Genomic DNA, 15324 nt, shown 5'->3' on the forward strand with positions numbered 1-15324 from the left:
TTAGGCCAGTCAGCTGACCATTGCTTGCTTTCTGCTTGCTCTTGTCATCCTGCTTCTCTTTTCTGCTCTGTTAACACAATTTTGCAAGGTACGGTGTTTTCTTTCTCAGCTGCATACATAAAATTGCTTTAGAAATCTACTTTGGCATGAAGGTATTGTATCCCATTATATGCCCAAATCCAAATCAAGATATGAATCTTTCTTGCGGTTTGGAGATATGTTATTGATTTATTTTATTTTATTGGTTCTAGTGAAATCCCCTCTTCAGCAATATGATTCCTTGGCTGAACTCACCCACCCCACTTTACTTCCTGGGAATTTCTAGTTGAAACATCATCTTGCTCTGATGTAAAGATGCCTTCTTTTTTTTTTCACCCTCTAAGATCTCTTCGGTGTGGCATGCAAAATTTCACTTGGAAGAGAACTTAGTTTAAATTCTTAGATAAAACAAGTTGGTTTTTTTTATTATTATTTCTTGTTCTAAGATATTAGGTGACCTAAAAATCTTCAACTACTTCATATTTATTTTAGATCAATGTTTCATCAGTACCATAAAAATACTTCTTTTTTTCATTTGCAATTACAAGTCTGTGCAAGATTTCAGATGTTCCTCAGAGGAACTATTTTGGCTACTAGGTAGCTGGAATACTGGACAAAGCACAAAAGGTAAGTGAAATATTTGCACATATTGTTGATGTGCGCCTTACAAATCAAAAGGAAGACTCTTGAGTCTTACTGTAATTAGAGTTCAGGTTTCCTGAAACTAATGCAGTGGTTGCTTTATTAGCAATACAGATTCTATTGGAATAACTCATTTACTTCTACATATGTTGAACCTAAATCAAGCTAATCTTACTGTAAAATCTTCTGAATGCAGCGGTGGCCCAACCTACCGCCTGATATAAAAGCTTTACTGATAGTAATGGGTGGGTTGTTGCAGTTGTGACAGATGAGAGATTTACACTCAGATACTAATATTGAGTTACATCAATCAGCAAGGCTGCAGAACGTGGATGGAGGATGCATGCTGACTGGAGAAGAGAGCACTTTCAGCATAACCTCTGATTTGCTATCTTTTCTTCTTTTAGTCTGGTTTCCTAAGGAAATAAGGATTTTTTTCGCCTGTGATTATATGTCATTCTCTCCTCTTCTGTCAGTGTATTAATCTTCCCTTGTAAACTTTGAATCTGTGGGTCAATGTCCATCAAATCTGAAGCGTTCTTAAAGACACTGAAGCCTTGTAAGCTTTTTTGAAAACAGGAAACAAACCCTAATAACACCGTCAGTAAGCTCCAAACTCCGAGTAGGAACTTGCAGTAAACTCCAAACATTATTAGACAGCAGCAAATCCAGAGGGATGTCTCTGGGAGACGGATTAATTTTTGGCCAAGCTTTGTTGGCTCTGCTGCTCCCATCTTCTGAGTTCAGCCGGGGACTTTGCGTCACTGAGCAGCTGCAGGGATCAAATTCTGTCCCTTTCTTCTCCCCACCCCCCAGGTTTTCTTTGATTCTCTTTTCCTCGGTTAAAGGAGCCAGGGAAGTCTAGCCAGGTGTGGTCCTCTCTTTCACATTTTACGCTCTTGAACTTTGGCAGTGAGGTGCTTTATCGATGCTTGGAGGAAGCGATAAGGAAACAGGAGGCCCCAGTGCTCAAAATGGCATGCATGGACGTAACTGTGAGACTAAATTATCTGTGTGGAATTGCGGTAATTTCACGGGAAATTGTCTGCTAAACAATTTTCAAAATTTGGGTCTGTACCAAGCAATTCATATGGTAAATCTTTTTATGGTTTCACTTTAATATATTTAGCTAGCTTAACATTTAAACAATGCTTTTCTTAAGTGAAAAAAATTCTTGTCTGTTCATGCAACTGTACGGCCTGTGCTTTCTGAATGCACAGCTCTCGGTGTCAGCAGGAATTCCCTCAAGTGGGCTTGATTCATGGGATCAGGGACTGACCTTGGAAGGGAATCTGAGAGTACAGATTATTGCCATGCTGCTTCTCACTAAATACTTCCACACAGTAGTTTTCTATCACAGCTCTGTAATGTAATGCTTTATTTGCCCAGTTTACTGTGCTGAGTTTTCTCCTGCCATGGAAATGCACTTTCTAAGCTATTTGTTAGTATGTGCGGCTGTCCTGCTGTCTTGGGACAGAGAAATTCCCATTTCAGTTTGTCCATGCAAAAAACACAATCTGAATGGAATGTGCTAAAATACAGACAGTAAATGCAGAAAGACTCCATTACTGAGCCCATGGAGATAAGACCTCTGCTAGCATGAGCTGTAGTTATCTCAATAGACTTACACCATCCAGGAACTCGCTCACGGCTTTTCTCCTAAAGCGCATGTTAAATCTTAGTTTCCTTTTCTGAGTAACAGCATTCAGTGTCTGATAGCCTGCATTACAGTAAAACTCGGAATTTAATAGTCACAGTCCTTTGCATAGCGGCTAATGGCAAAATTTTATGAAAAGGTCTCTCGTGACTTGCTGCAGAGTTGCACGTTCATACAGCTGGCTGTGAGAACTGGCTGTGTATTAAGAAAGAATTCAAATATCCAGATCCCATGCTGGTGAAGGATGAGTTTGTTACGGAAATGATGCCATTACAGTACCTACTGGGGAGGGGGATGATTGCTACTTTGTTCATAGTGTGCCCCACGTTGGCTGATTAAACCACAAATGAAATGCCACATTGACAGGCCGATATTGCATGACATGTTATGAGAATCACAGAGTGAATAACTTGTGGGTTAGTTTTGCTCCATCACTGACTTTATTAGGAGAATGGGTTCCAGTTGTGCCATTTTCTGGTTTTGTTATCGTCTGCACTCTGAAACTGAATTATCAGGCCCTGGTGTGCTTGTAAGAATTTGATCTTCTCAAGATCTTTTTTTCAGTCTTTTGGCTGCTTGGCTGACCTTGTTTTTATGTTAGTGGGATTATTGATGGGAGTAGCCAATGAAATGGGTAGTGAACATGGGGAAGTGTTTCCAGAATGAGTTATTAAACTCCTGCCAGAGCTTGCATTGATTATAATTACCACAAAACTGTTATGTGGCCCCATAAACTTGCATGGTGATTTATAAACTTAGGCTTAAATTTTGCTAACACGTATGTGCAAATTTTTTTACTTGTATGAAGGAAGTTAAACCTATGCTTGCTATAGATAGGGTAGGTTCTGTATGCCAAGATATGCAGAAGGTGTTTATTTAGACTGGAATTGTGGCACTGGGGATAAAACCCAAACTAGCTTACTCACATTTCTAAAGCCTCAGTGAAGTTTACTTGAAAAAATGGTAATGGTCTAATCCTGCAGCATTCTGAATCCTTTTCATGCTTTTTAATGCCAGTGGGAAAACAAGATACTTGTCTTCTTGCACAGTGTATTCTAAAGCAAGAAACACGAAACTGGGCCTACAGAAAGTTTCTTTCCTGTTTTCTTAGCTTGTTAGCTAGAAGCAATAGCAACAGAAGTTGCTTGTAGTGGCAGATGGTTGGATGCTGCATGTCTCTGTGTTGTTTAAAATTCTTGCAGCTTTTCGAGCTTCTGGAGTTCAGCTAGAACAGCTCTTAGTAGCCTGATTTGTTTTTTATTAAATTGGATTTACAGTTACAGTTTGGGTTTTTTCGTATCACATCTAATTTGATTTGATATTCTTAACTTAAATCCTTGAGTTTCCAGATGTGTTTGCCCAAGGCCAGGACCTGCGGTGGAGGTGAAGGAGGCTGAGTGACCATGATTATCAGGTGTCCAAGCTGCCTGTGCCCAGCTGAGACTCTAAATGTAGTGGGGAAATTGGGTTAAGAGAAAGTGAGTGCATCATTAGTTGCTCTCCTCCCTCCTTGAAACACCTGCAGTCCTGGTTTTGGCAGATGTAGTAATCTCAATTGCTAAGTGTGTTACTTGCACTGCTTGTCAGCACATTAATAATTCAACAGGCTTAAGTGAAAATAATATTCTAAGAACAGGTTTAGAGCCTATGTCCCATCTGCACCCAGCACCAACAAGTGTCTGAGGTAAAATGGTGTTTTAAATATGCTTGAATGATTCTCAGACCTGGATTAAATGTCATGTATTCAGACATCAAACTGGGAATCATATACTGCATCCAGATATAAACAGCTAAGATGATACTTTCCAGTAGGGTAAAAACAGAGCAGTATAAAAGGAGACTTTTTTAGGTTATGACTTTGAATAATTTGACCTGAACCAATTCAACTTTTCTCACAACAGCACTTTTAAATTCAGGGACAGGCATGAGGAGATGTCTATTTTCTGCATAAGGATAAATGTTGAATTCATCGTTAATACACTTGGTTTTGCAGATTATTACAGCTTTAGGAACACAGTAAGTTGGCTATAACCATTTTGACTACACCATGCCAAAATCATTTGTGTCTTCTGAAAAGGATATGTTTTTTATTCTAGTTATTTTTCAAACTCTACTTCGAAAGATAGTATATATTTATGGGAGGCTCTGCTTAAATTATACAAAGGGAATTTGCGGGAAAATAGCTCCATAAATCTTAGGAAATGCAAAACTAACAGACATATGAAGGATTTGTATTTAGAAAAGAATCTCCCAGTGGGTTGCTCTCAGCAGAAAATGAAAAGGTCTTCTTTGCATTCAATTGAACTATTAGTGCATTTTTTGCTGATATAAGCAGCTGTACAGGTACGGCCACTGTCACAGTCCCAGATCTCAGTACTGCAAATTAGCAAGGTTTTAACTTCGCTCCAAATATCATGCTAGCTCATTTTCATTATGAAAAAGGTGGGGGGAGGAGAATGGGACAAAGCACCTATTGGCAAAGCACATTATAATTGTTTAAGCAGGCCCCACAAGTCATGCATTTCAATTATTTGTTCAAAGCTGCCTGCAATTAAGAGTTGCAAACAAGGTTTTTGAATGCAAAGTCAGACAATTAAAATGTTTCATGAGTGCCTTAGAGAGAGAAGTTCTGAATTAGCACTTTGAATACACAAGACCTCTTGTTTTCTAATCTCCTTTCCCTTTTACTCTGTGAAAGAGAGAGGAGATGTATATTTTTCCCAGAATTTTTCGTTTCTTTAAGCCAGGCTGATCCTAGGGAAGATTGAATCATCCTAGTCTTTGACTTGTACATTTGAATGTCTTCTGCTCCTTGAGAGATCATCCTTGTTGCCTCATAATGGTCCAGGTGCAAAAAAACTTCGCTCACGTCTGGCTTGTTCTCGAAGGGGGGTCGTAAATCACTTCAAGCATCTCTCCTCCCTCTTGGGCACAGCTCCCCCCCCCTCCTTCCCCAAATCTTCTTCCTTCCCCTTTGAAGAGGCAGAACTATTTTAGATGGTGATTTGTGGCACTTAGAGTGCAAGCCCTGTGCTCGGTAAGCTAACAGACAAGATGTGGGAAGCAGTGATGCATTGCGTTGTTAATGGGAGTTCTGTGGATGTTGGTATTATATCTGTTGGTGGTGATCAGATCACAGCTGCTCCCAGGGGAAGGCCTTCCTTCTTTCTCTTTAACCATGAAAAACAGACTTATCTTCCCTACTCCTTTCAGGAGAACCGTGCTGCTCAGGGTTGATTTTTTCCTTGCTAATGCCATTTGAATGCTGGCTGTTTGCATTTAGAACTTGCAGTTTGGGAGTTTGTCAGGCTTCTTTTCTCTTTTTTTCTATTTTTATTTTTTTTTTCTCCTTTATATGCTCAGAAGTTCACCGCTTGAAAGCATTTGACAGGCTTGCCCCCTTCATTTCTCTGGTAGTGTCTGCCATACAATAATTTTTAACGGTAATCTTTTTGATGCAAAGCAGTGCAAATTGCTGCATAGTATTAGATGCATTTTGTTTTGTGTAGGTAAAGGTGAGAACCTGTATCAATTTAAAAAAAAAAAAAAAACACAAAAAAACTGTATACTGAACTGCAAAAGAAAACATCAGGTTATCTAATGACTCTGTAAGAAAAGCAAAGACTACATGGCTTGTGATATGACACAAAAATTCATTTGTCATTGAACTTCCCTGGGATTTGCTGGCTTGTTTAAAGTTTTAGTCTCTTAGGAAAGGATCGTACCAGATGTATTGCTAAAAGCAAAACATTTCGCTGGTTAATGAAATAATCCATTTTTTGGTGTAAAGCCAGTGATGTTCAAGGGCATTTCATCTCGGAGTAGACTAAACCGTAGTTTATGGAATTTCCTTCTAGATGAAGCATGGTATGAGGGTGAGAGGCTGTACTGGCTTGTTTGGAGTCTTTCTGCTCATAGGCTTGAGCATTCATGGAGAGTTTTCGAAGGCAGGGATTAGTGAGTTGCAGCATAAGGCAGCAAACTGTGCATGCCTGGAGTCTCTCCTGTTGCTACTGGATCACTTGGTCTGAACAGTCTGGCAACGTGTGTCAACTTGCATGACCTTAAATATGCTGGGTTTAGCCAAAGAGCCTTCCAACAGCAGCGTGGGTGTCTTTGAGGAGATGGGATGAGCCCTCAACGGCAGGCATAGATTATCCTCTATCTCCCTGTTGTGAGATTTCTTGCTCATTGCATTAAAGCAGCTGAGGTTGGCCTGTTGTGTGGGGAAGTAGAGTCCAACATGCCCTGGAAACTGTAAATTCCTACGAGCTGTCAGTTAATGACTGATATGTTGCTTACAAGCCTTCAGTGTGTGTTGTTTCTCCTTAGGGTTTTAATCATTTAAGCTTTATTTGAGCAAAATTTTGGCTGCTGTGAAAGAAGTTTTGCCTCACTGAGAAATATAGCAACTGGATGTCACTCTAATACATAAATACTAGTTAGGAAGGACTAATGGCTACTAATATGACTTTTATACTTCTTTTTTTTTTCCAAAAAATATTGTGGCAATATATTTGGAGTCCCCAGTTTGCACATCAGTGCTCTATACACGTATGCCAGCTCAGAGTGAATTTCAGAGATGTGTGTTTATGAGAGGAACTATCTGCTGGTATGAAATGTCTTCAGTTTACTTGCATAAATAGAAAATTCTTGTATCTTTAAAATAGAACCTAGATACAAATCCAAGATTTTACACTAGAGCACATCAGAAATGAGAAGGGACTCCCTCTCCCCCCATATTGTGAGACTTGACATGCAAGGAGTATGTGTGGGGGGATAAAATCTGCTCAAAAACATTTGATGGCATTAAGCTGGGAGCAAGCTGTCTTCTGTCTGCGTATGACTGTACCTGCCCACCTTTCCTCAGCAACACTACTGAAAATGGATATTCTGCACCAAGAGTTTGATTTTGAAGTGCAAACCTAGTAAAAATCAGTTATATTTATATCATAAGCTTGGACCACTGGCAAATGACAAACAATAAATTGACAGAATGTATTATTTTTATGTCACGCTTCAGTTTTCAGGGCTCATTCATTTTATTAGTGTTAATGCTGCTGCTTCCTTTTCCCTAAAGACTTCAGAGATTGAGAGGACAGGTTGCAGGTCTCAGTTTCATTCTTTTTTACCCATGGAATGAAGAAGTGATGTTGTGGAAAAATTCAACAGGAGTAGAAGCTTCATTAAAGGCGCAATACCATCACGGTTTGGGATGATGAGTAAGACGCATGGATATTCAGTGGCTGGAGGTGGACACACAGTTATGTTGAAGCCTTTGCTTATTTTACATGCTACAAAAGGCTGATAGATGGGATGCTCTGGCCTTTGTTACACAGGAGGCCACACAGGAGCTTGGCAGAAGTTCCCCCTAGTTTCAGCATTTACAAATCTTAAATATATCCAATATTCCAGAAAAACTTGGGCAGAAATACTACAAAATCAGTACAGCTCCCATTTCCTTGGGAGGAATTTTTAGGAGGTAAGACAGGACGTTTTCCTGTGGCCTGCACAGGCCTGTAGAGGTCAAGCTCTTTGGTGGTCTCATTGTCTCTCCGAGACAGCTCTTCTTTGTAGCTTAGGGCATGCCACTTGGTCACTGTTCCTCTGGTCCCCGAACTGCTGCTACAGCTGATGCGTGCAGCTTTGGGCTGGTGGGAGGTTTAACTAATGTTTGTGAAGTGGCTAAACAGAACGGTTTGATTTGGACTGTTTCATGAATGCTTTGTAAGCTGTTGCTTTTTTTTTTTTTCATTTTCATGGATATGTTGCTTTTAATATTTTTAACCTTCATTTCAACATTTTTTCGATATTTTTCCAGACCTTTCAGTTAGGCTGTGGACACAGTGACTCTGACTTAGGTTTATATGTGAAATTCCAGGCCAGGTTCTAAATCATATAAAAGGAAGAAACAACCTTGGAAAAACAAGTAATGTAATAGAATATTGCGAACAGGGGCTGAACTTGTGGAGCAAGACACATAGTTTAGAAGTCATCTGGGGAGTGGAGTGAGCAAGGGAGAAGAGAGGACCATGGAAAGCATTTGGAACAATGTATTTGTGAAAAATCAGCCTTTAAACTACAAAATGGTGCAATCTGGTCATCTTTTGACAGACTATGGCAGGCAGGAAATTTACAGTACAAGATTTTGCTTCAGTTTTATGCCCAGTGAGATAGGTGGGACTTTTTATTCTTGAAACAATAAAAGTATTGGCTTTAGCATTTGATGGCTGATAATGAAGGCTTCTGTCCTCTTCTGAAGTGGACATAGTGTTTGTAAATGAGTCAATAGGATAAGATACAGAAATATCAGATCCAAACTGCAGTACCAGCTGGGAAAAAACTAGTTGTCTAAGAATTTAACAAATTAATGATAAATAATAAATTTTGGGGATTTTAAAATTTTGGGGAAAAAAATGCAATTCTTCTATTGTTTTGACCAGCTTTAATATTCAGTGTTCGTATCATTGTTAAAAACATAAATGCAAATAGCAATAAACATTTTCAGACTTGGAGGATGAAAAATATGAAATGTAAAGCTGACAGGATGGAACTAATTTAAGGGCATTCACTAAAACCACACTAAAACCGTGCACACACACACATATGTATGTATGTATGTATACATATATATTATCTTGGGACTAATTCATTTGTGCTAGAAATAGAGTTATCTGATAACCTAATTTTTGTGATGCTACAGTCTGTGTTCTGCATTGCTGGAGTAGGAACTGAGAGTACATAACAAGGCAGTTTATCACTCAGCCTTAGCAGCAGCAAAGATTATTCTGCTGCTTAGGGTTCTGGCATAGGGAAAGCAGAGAAAAAAAGGAAGAGTGGGGTGGCCAAAGCAGAGTGAGGACTGCTGTTACAGTTACCTGTGAGCTTTCCTTTTCTTCCAGTGTTGGGGTGTCCTACTGCAATACTGTAGGCTCAGGTGGGGAGTTAGCCTTTCAAGAAAAAGCAATGTGAGGCATACTGTGACATGGGACAGAAAAGGTGCCTTATCCTGAGGATGTGGCTGTGTTCCTGGTCTAGGTTTAGTTTTGTGGTTTGTTTTTTTTTCTTTTTGTTATTTAACTGCAGAAAAAAACCCCAAACAACCCCCAAACCAGTTCCTAGATTAATGAATCAGGGATTCTTGCTATTATTTGAAGATTGAGGGGCCAAGTCACTGTGTCTTGCTTAGACTGGCTATCGAGCAAGTATTAAAACTTCTTGGATACTGCTGAGAACAGCAGCAGTTTCCTCCTGAATGGTGTGTAGTTTAAGGACAGGTAAAAGTCATGGAGGGAAACTGAAGTTAGCAATTATTTGTGATGCAGGGAATTAGTAATTATTACTGGAATACTTGTACTCAACGTCATTCACAGCTGCCCACCACTTTGCATTTTCTCTAATGCCAGAGGTTTTTTGGCTCACTTAAAGTACAACTGGTTTTTCTTTATTTAATAAACTGTGAAGTGGGAAATTTGTGACTGAGTTCTGAGAGAGAGTAGTTGCAGATACAGCTGGCTGGTGATGAGCTGTGACTAAAAGACCAGGTCCTGCCAACTTGCAGCATGCGCACATTTTTCAAATACTCTTTTTGTTCAACACAATATCAAACATCAGAGCCATCATGCTTTTGCAGCAAACTTTGACCCCTTAAAGACAGCATTTTTTCTTGGAGAACAATGTCACTGTGACAAGCAGGAATTCCCCAGGAGCTGGCAAGGTGCCTCTCCATGAAGTCCAGCATCTTTTCTGGTAGGGTAGAGTACTATGAGTTAAACACAGGCAATCTTTACTAGAGTTTCAAGCAAAAGTGGTAGTACTTTTTCTAAAGCACATCAGAAGCAGCTGCAGAGATTAAGAGAATCAGCAAAAGATTTAAATCTGCATATCAAGGTCCTAGCAAAACTTTCATTGGCCTCAAAGTTACTTGGACATTGTCTCTAGTGTGCATCTGGTGCCAGGAAGAAAGTTTGTCCATGAATGAAGACAGTGCAAGCTTCTTTGACTACTCAGGCCAAAGAAATGTCTAAAGGACACCAGCTAATTTTGCCACTGATGTCTTAATAACTTCAACTAAAAAGACAAAGTTCTAGCATGGACAACAAGAGGGTTAAGGGCTGGTTTCCAGAACATGGAGCTTAGTAAATGCTGCTTGTACTGAACCTGTCATCCAGCCCTTCAGTCAGGATCCATCAATAATCTTATCACATATCGTATTTTTGCTAGGCATTTTTATCTGCCAGGGATACAAATCTAGTGGCCTAGATCTCGATGCAGAGAACTTAAGAGAGCACAACTCCTCCAGCCTCATCCCAGAGAGGACTGAATTTCAATCAGAAGACAGTTCTGCATGACTCTGGAATGAAAAACATGATTAATGGCCCTCAGCAGGAGAGTATCTGCTGTTCTCGGCCTGGGTTAGGGTAGTTTATGTTCTGCGGGTCGGCATTATTCAGTTGAATCCCTCCCTTTAAGCTGTGCTTATCTCCTCTGCCGGCTGCACTGTCCACTTCCTGTGCTGAGTCTCTGTTCCTCTCCTGGAGAGCACAGGCGCTGCTGGAGAGCTGGGACAGAAAAAGGCATTTGTTCTGTACCCTCACACCTTTCCACAGCAATGCCACGTTCACTTCCAATACAGGAATTAGAGGTAATTCTGGTCAGTACCCATGATCACGCTCAGCTCTTTAGATCTTCATAACGCTGTGTAAACATTACCTAATTAATCTCTCCAGAAGAGATGGAAGGGTAGGTGGGAGTTGTCAACAAGGGAGTACTTCTAAGGCACTGCTCTCTGTCAACAGCTGCTGCCCTGGCCCGCGCTGGCTGGGTGGCTAATCAGGCAGGTTGGTGGGATCCAGAACAGTTAATCACCTGGGACAGCTGCCTGCTTTCCCTGCCGCCCTTTTGTTGCTCCAGTAAAACGGGATTATTCGAGTATTGTTTCCAAATGTATGGGGCTGCGAATTGCCAGTGTGACAAGAATGACTGTCTCAAAATTGGTAGGCTTTTGTTTGAAAAGCAGTGAGTATAAATCTGGCCTTGCTTTTTTCTTTTTTTGCTTTTTTCTTTTTTTGCTTTTTTCTTTTTTTGCTTCTTTCTTTTTTTGCTTCTTTCTTTTTTGCTTCTTTCTTTTTTCTTTTTTCATTTTTTCTTTTTTCGTTTTTCTTTTCGTTTTTCTTTTCGTTTTTCTTTTCGTTTTTCGTTTTTCTTTTTTTCGTTTTCTTTTTTGTTTTTCTTTTTTTCGTTTTTCTTGCTCTTTTTTCTTTTTGCCTTTTTTTGCCTTTTTTTTGCCTTTTTTTTGCTTTTTTTGCCTTTTTTTGCCTTTTTTTGCCTTTTTTTGCCTTTTTTTGCCTTTTTTTGCCTTTTTTTCTGCTTTTTTGCTTTTTTTTTTCTGCATGCAGCACTCCCCCCAGAGGCCCCTGATCTCCCACCTTCAGGGAAGAGGTTCAGCCAAATTTAGCAGCACAGATGCAAACATATGTCCTGCTTATCCAGTGCTACAGAGAGGGCAACACTGCAACAGAAGTTTTCCAGTTGTGGATACATGTCAGTTAAAGCTGGCTGCTCTGCAGGGCTTTCATTTTGTTTTTCTTCAGGATGCAAAGCACTGACTCTTTGGGGGTTTTGTTGTTTCTTCTTGGTTTTTGCTTTACATGTCATTGTGTTCGTGGGGAGGCATCAGCTCCTAGGTAAGCATTGATAGGCTATTGAGAGAGCTTTCAAAGCTCTGCTAGTGCTGTGAGTTTTTGCACTTGAGTGAGTAAGGCTTTCCTCACCTTGTAAAAGGGAAGTAGCACATTCAGTGGTGAACTTTGCAAATAACAGGGCCAAATGCCGAGCAGCAGCTGCACCTTTAGGTGTCTTTGTCCTGTTAGCAGACCTAGAGGAGAAAACCATGAAAGTCTCACTTATCTGTTTATCTAGCTTGCAGCAGTCTGATGCCTTCTGCCACCTTTACTGATAATGGTCCCTTTGAAGTCGAGTACAAGTGTGAATTTATGGTTTTGTAAAGACTGGATTCCAGAACAGGTCATAAATTACCTTGTTAGACAAAGGCTTCTGGGGAAACAATATTGCCTTACAATCCCTCACTGTGTCATTATCCTGATGTGTTTCTAGCATGGGAAATAATTGACCAGAATGATATGCTGGCCGTTCTCCAGTCAAGCTTTGAAATTGTTTGTGTAAACTTTTCTAGCAATAAGAACAAATTACAGAGCTACAGTAAATTCTCATCGTCACTCTTAAAATTAATCTTGAGTCCAGGTGATTGTTAATATTCTGAAGCCAAAGAGAATGAGGACGTTTATTTGCTTGAAATAACATTTGCTTAATTTGCTGCTGTTTCTTCTTAAAAAGAAAAGCATTTTAAAATGCCAAATGCCTATTTCAGGCCTTCTCAGGATGTGAGCGTAAAGAGCAAAATTATGCAGGAGAATGAGCGAATACACATCTTAGCTATGCATGAATGGGCCAGATCCTGAAGACTACCTGCTTTAGGGAGAGAAGAGGCCTGATCTGCTCTTCAGTAAAGCTCTAAGCCAGGTGGTGAGGCGTTACACCATCAAGAGGTCTACGTTCAAAACTAATGTCTGTCCTTAATACTCTCTTGCTTTATAGGACTCAAGCAAAAAGTGAGTTTGCATTTGGAGTGGAAAGCAGGTGGGTTTTTTGTAATAAGTAGGGATGCTTAAAATAGTTTATGGTGTATATTTGGACGTCATACTGAAGTTTCCCTAGCAAAAAAACCCAATTACTTTCCTTGGGAAATGTTCTTTTGGTGGAGGGTGGCAGGAAACCAGAAGGATCATCATGATGCTCATGGGATTTGTAGCATAGCTGCCTCTCTGGTCTGTTAGCCAGCTTCCTCAGGAAGATCTCATCCCCCATGATTTATCACAGGGGAGACTCTTGAGACAACCCTGGGTAGTATCCATCGGGTAATTATCCATCGGTATCCATCGGTCCATCGTGATCTGAGCTTCCCAGGGCATTTCTGGTTCTACATGAAGTTGTTTATTAAATATATAGATGCATTTGTCTGTAGCCATAGCACAAAGTGATTCCTTCAAGAGAAAATTAAACTGCATCATCTTCTAATCATAGTATTTTTATTTTAGGTTATATTTCTTTAGCTTATATTCATCTATCTATATTTATTTGTAAGTATTTATAGTTATATGTCTAAAGAAATTGATTAACTTACGTTCCTGTCTTAGGCCAAAACAGAATTTAGGGCCATCTTGGGTTTCGGATGGGGTTTGGAGCTTTCTTTGTTGTTTGAAGTGTGTGTTGCTCTCACACTGTCAAAGAGCTAAAGAGCAGGCACACTGGAATCCCCTGTTTAGAAAGTGCTAAAGATTTTGTCTGAGGATTTTAAGCTGCCCCATAGCACAGGTTTGCTCTGTTCCCTCTCTTCCTTGAGTCCGCAGTGCTGGCAGGATGGCAGGATTCTCTTGTCTGTTACTAAACAAGTGGCAAAAAAAAAAAAAAAAGAGATTGGAAATTACATTTAGCTCATCCATGACAAAATACATGCTTAATTTTACTATTCCATTTTTCCTTCCGAGTTCTGTTGGCGTGCTTGTAGACTGTAAGCTCACTGGAAGTGGTGACTGCGTTAGACTGAGGGCTGCTGGACTCCATTTCTGTCTGTCATCTCTGTGAGCTGTTAATAAGTAAGCAAAAAGAAATGGGTGAACCTTTTCTGGACAACTCTTCTTACTGAGGGTTGAAAAGGAACTGCAGTATGAAAGGAAAAGCAAATAGACAAATAATGGAATAATCACTGATACAGACATACCAGGACATCTCTGAAAACACTGTGTATATCTGTTCCAGTAATTCCTATTGAATTATTCTCACTCACTGGATAATAGGTGGCTGTGCAGCATAAAAAGCTTTCAAAATCTTTCTGAGGCGTTGCATTGGATTGCTCCTGTGTGCCAACATTTTGTGATGTCCCAGAATAAGATATGTCTTGATGTATGACACACAGTCAGAAATTTGAAAATAAGAGATTAAATCAATTCCCTTTGACAGTTTGGTTTCTGTCCAATCCATACAGATTTTGACGGATAATTAGCAGGGCAGATACAGCACATTTGAGGAGCAAAGGCTCTTAGAACCTATGGACAGCTAGTTTGCCATAAAAGGCAGAATACACTGTTAAAAGAAACTGCAAAAGGTTAGATGCCTAGAACTTTGGCACTTCTGAAGAGAGATTATAGAAAAAGGTTGAATTGGCTTTAAGGCAGGCCCTAACGAATGGCTATGCAGTTGTACAGTATGTGGCATGAAGTGGTATTTTATCTAAGAAAAGGCATACTATTCAGAAACAGCGTAGGAGACTTGTCATTAGAACAATTAGAACAGGGTGACACAATTGAAAGTCAAAGATAGTAGTAAACCTTGTATTGAAATGCTTGTTTCCTTCAGCAAAGGCTCAAAAGATCCTTAAATGCTGGACCTGTGGTATCATTTGCTATTAGTTTTTATCTTGAATGCATTTTCTTATTTGTCTTACACTAATATTGTGATCCATGGTACACAAAATACAGCTCATAAATACAGTATTTGATGCACACTACAATGTGATTAACAATTCTGAGTCAACAACACTTCTGTCTTCAGAGTCTCTCTCCAGTGTGAGATACGAGGGTGGAAACTGCTGCTGAATAACAGGTGACTGCAGTCCAACTGCTGTGATCATCTACAGCCATCAGCGGAGTCACTTTTCAGCTCTGCGTAGCTTTCAACGTTTTGTCGTCTTGTACGATGAGAGAGAGTGTTGTAGGTGTAAACAGTTTTATTTGTTGTCATGTTCCTCCTGTTTTCAAAGGGAGGCCTACATTCACAAAGCAGGTTGTCCTGTTAGTGTCATTAGTCACACAAATGTAGTAGGTCTTGGTTGTATTATGTTAGAGGGGAAAGTGATGAAAAACTTCTGGAAGTAACCCAGGTCTTCTAGGATGACCTTAGAAATAAAA

Source organism: Chroicocephalus ridibundus, chromosome 9 (assembly GCF_963924245.1).
Source record: "Chroicocephalus ridibundus chromosome 9, bChrRid1.1, whole genome shotgun sequence".
In the NCBI taxonomy this organism is placed as follows: Eukaryota; Metazoa; Chordata; class Aves; order Charadriiformes; family Laridae; genus Chroicocephalus; species Chroicocephalus ridibundus.